The following is a 3,842-nucleotide window of genomic DNA, read 5'->3' as shown; positions in this document are numbered from 1 at the left end:
GGTCCCGGCAGGGGAGCCCATCCACCGGCCAGCAGGTGCAGTGGCCGCCCTAGCCCTGCCTGCCCTTCCCTTGACCGGTTGCCTGGGGCAGGATGGGTGTCACAGACACCGCCAGGGATGTTCTGAGGATTGAATGACATTATCCGGGGACCAGCGAACTGTGGCCCACTGGCCAAAGCTGACCGTTTTCTGTCCATCGAATTTTATCCGCACACAGTCACTCCTATTTGTTGACCCATCATGGCTTTCTGCCGCCCGGCAGGGCTGACCGTTAGGACAGAGGCCCCGTGACTTGCGGAGCCTGAAGCACTCTTGACCCGGCCTTTTCTGGAGCACACTAGCCCCCGGCCCTGCCTCATGCGGTGCCCTGTAGGCGGGAGCTGGTGGGCTCTGGGGCTGCTGTCCTGTGTGCCAGCCTCACCGAGGCTCCCTCCGCTGAGAGGGGCCCCCAAGGTCGTGCACGTGGGGATCGCTGCAGGCAAGGCCTGGCGCCGTCCTCCCTCGGCGTCCCCTCCTGCCTCTGGCTGGCCGTCAGGCCACCCGGCACCCGTCGCCGCTGCGGCTGGCGGACAAACGCTTGGCAGAGGTTCCCCGGCTGACGAAGGTGCTCGCTGCTCATGAAAGCCAGCTGACGAGGGCGAACGGGACCAGCCATCTAATGCATTAACCTTTCAAAAGGGAAGTTTGAAAGGCAGAACACCCTCCAGAATTCGCGCGAGGGAGCGGAGAGGGCAGATGACAAGACAGCGGGAAGTTCGCAGGCTGAGGGCAGCGGCTCACAGGTGGGGACAGTCGTCCGGCGCTGCGGGGAGCCGGCTTGCACACATCCCTTTCAGAAAGCAGACGGGACTGTAAGGCAGTGAGGATGTCTCTCCGCCCCCTGGGGACGGTGGTCTGCAGGGCGTTTCCCTGAGAAGCTGGGGGCCCGAGGGGAGCACACAGCTGAGCCTCTCCTCCTGCTTCCTTTCCTTGGGGACCGTCCCTGGACTCCCAGAGGAAATGTGGCTCAGGGCATCCGAGGACATGGCAGCTGGAGCGCAGGCGGTGCCCCTGTGGTCCACCTGCCCTCACGGCTGCTGAGGCCGTGCCCATCCCTAGCTCCACGCAGCGCCTGTGGCCTGGACTGGCCCCCTGGGAAGGCCCCCAAACCAAGCTGCCTTCTGTTCTCAGGTTCCTGTCATCCAAAAAGACCCACCTATTCCCGGTGCCCACTGTGCGCCCAGATGGACCCAAGAACCCATGGTCGGAGAAGCCTTAAGGAGATGAGTGTGAGAGGGATGATGGGGGCTTCCTGGAGGAGGGGGTTGAGCCTGTCTGCAAAAGACAGGCAGGATCTGGGGGCAAGGTGGACCGGAGCAGGGGGATGGTGGCAAGTGGGTGATGGGGAGCTGGGCCGTCACATGGGGAGGGAGGACAGGCTCACAGACCAGGCACCGGGACCCAGTTTCTTATGGAGTCCCAGAGCTTCAGGGGCTCCTAAGTGGGTAGCAGGGAGCCTGGCCACACTGAGGGAGGGATGAGGAAGAGAGCTGGTGCCCTGGTCTTGCTCAGGAGGAAACACCCCCTGAGATCTCACCTTGTGCACAGGCCATTTGCACAAACCAAACTCCTTCCCTCAGGGAGTTGCCTCTGATCCCAGAGACTGAGGGGTGCCCTCCTTTTGGGCAGAGGCCCTGCAGCGCCCTGTGGGCGGGTCGGCCGGGCCACCTACTGACGCCTCTTCTCAAGTCCCTTTCCTTCCCAGGGCACGGCCAGAACCCGGGAGTCCTGCTCGGAGACCGTGTGCCCGCTCCCCCATCGGAGGCCGAGTCCAGCAGGCTCCCGTGGGATCGCCACGTGTGTGTGGAGCTGCAGGGACAGCAGTTTCACCAGCCGCCGTGGACTGGCGAGCTTGAATAATTCAGCTGTCTGGGGCCTGACCCGGGGCCCCGAGGGCGGGAGCCCAAAAGAGGAGGTGTGCGGCTGTGGAAGGAGTCAGCTGCTCCAGAAGGGAGTGGCCCACCTCCAGCCAGGACCCTGAATCTGGGTCAAGACATTCCAAGAGTAGAGCCTGTATGACACCTGCTGGGTCCCCTTCCTTCAGACTCTGGCTGCTCACTGCTTGGACGTGGGTCCCCCCATCCTGCTGGGGCAATATCCCTTCCTCCCCAGGCCGTGGGGACCCTGGCCGCCTGGCGCCCAGGCTGGGTCTGACCGCTCCTTCCTGAGTCACCCCCACCCCAGGAACCCCGCTGGCCAAGCTGGGCTGCACCCTGGCCTTTGTCCCCATCGTCCCCAGTCCCAAGAGGATCTGCTGCCATCCCGGGACAGTTTTCTTCTGTCCCGCATGCACACTAAGCCTGTCCCCATTGCAGCCTCCATGCTGGGGACATGCCCTCCCCCAACGCTCACACTCCCTGAAGTCGGTCCCCTTCCTGCCCATTTCAGGAGGCCTGTGGCCAAGGTGCCCACCCCAGTCACCCTCTCCGTGGGGACAGTGCCTGGCACACAGAGGCCGTCTACGAAAGAGTCCCTGACGGGTGGTGGGGAGCTCCCAAGGCCAGAAGTGCAGGGAAGGGGGCTTCCTGGGGTGAGTCTCTGGGCAGGACGGCTGGGATTTCCCAGGGGAAGTTTCCTCCCTGCAGGAACACCTGAGGTGTGGGGGGTAATCAGCTTATATGACCAGCGTCTCCCCCCAGCCACTGGAGAGGATGCTCTTCCAGCGGAAATACGCCCCATGTTTACTGAAATGAAGTGCGTTTGGGGCTGTCGAAATTTTGGTAAAAACAATAAAATCCCTTAAACATCTTATTTTCCGATGGCTGCTCTCCTGGTGGTTTTGAAATGCACTTGGACACGCGCGTCGGGGCCCTTCCTGGGGCCGAGAACGTCAGGAGCTGATTGATCGAAATGAAAAACAGCACAAGAAGAGGGGCCCTGATGGAGAAATCCTCCTGGTAAGCATTTCACTTCTTCCCCGAATTGATTTCAGATACCAAGATCCCTGATAAAGTGGAAATTTACAGTCTTACTCCTAAAATTCCTTCTCTATCATCGACTCAACAGATGGCATTTCTTCAGGCTACCTTTAATAGCCCTAGAAATTAAATTAGTGAAAAATGGAGAGCTCCCATAATATTAAAAGTCATCTGTGGCTTCAGGAACGCGGTGAATTTCCAGCCACAGAAGCAACCCTGTATGAGAAGAGGTAGGAAATGACTCTCCGCTGGGAACTGGAATTACTTATCCGTCACCCACTTGGCTCTTTGGGCCAAACCCAGGGGCTGGGGCTGCCGCTGGCCGGTCCCCTTGGTGGAGGAGCTACTGTGTCAGCGAGGGTGGCCCCGGGCCCCTAGCGTGAGCGTGGTGTCGCGTCCCTCCGCAGGCAGAGGAGAGGGGCACCGAGGTTCCTACAGACACACTGAGCGTTGGGCGCACAGATGCGGACTGCTCGTTCGGGTCGGCACAAAAATCCCACGTGAGAGACGAGGAAACGGGGCTCAGGTTCTGTCCGTCCTGGCTGTCCCCACGTCACGGGCTGGGAGGGACACACCCAGCCTCAAGTCTGTGTCTCTCCGACCCCAGACCCACGTGCCTTCCCCAGCCCAGCGGTGGGTACCATGTGGCCAGAGCCCTCCTCCCAAGCCGGGGCCTCTTCTTCCCGGGGGGCTCACTTCCTGACCCCTCCCGACCTGCACGTGGCTGCTCGCGCCCTTGGCCCCAGGGCGGGAAGACCCACACTCTGTTCCGCACTGGCCTCCCCTTGACTTGCGGGCGTCCGCAGAGAAACCATGTTCTGCTGTGCATCCCTGAGGCTCCCACGTGGCGAGGCCACCCGGTGTTGACCCTCCCACGAGGGCTCT

General features: G+C 61.6%; 1 long non-coding RNA gene across 1 annotated transcript; it reads left to right on the top strand.

Annotated features, from left to right (window-relative positions):
* The first annotated feature begins 638 nt into the window (after window positions 1–638).
* On the top strand, window positions 639–2,720 carry LOC123001878 (uncharacterized). The gene is made up of 3 exons (XR_006411169.3): window positions 639–782; window positions 1,171–1,268; window positions 1,745–2,720. It is a non-coding gene; the product is annotated as an uncharacterized LOC123001878 (long non-coding RNA).
* Window positions 2,721–3,842: the final 1,122 nt, after the last annotated feature.

Source organism: Ursus arctos, unplaced genomic scaffold, assembly GCF_023065955.2.
Source record: "Ursus arctos isolate Adak ecotype North America unplaced genomic scaffold, UrsArc2.0 scaffold_18, whole genome shotgun sequence".
Lineage (NCBI taxonomy): Eukaryota > Metazoa > Chordata > Mammalia > Carnivora > Ursidae > Ursus > Ursus arctos.
This window is presented reverse-complemented; position numbering and strand designations above follow the sequence as displayed.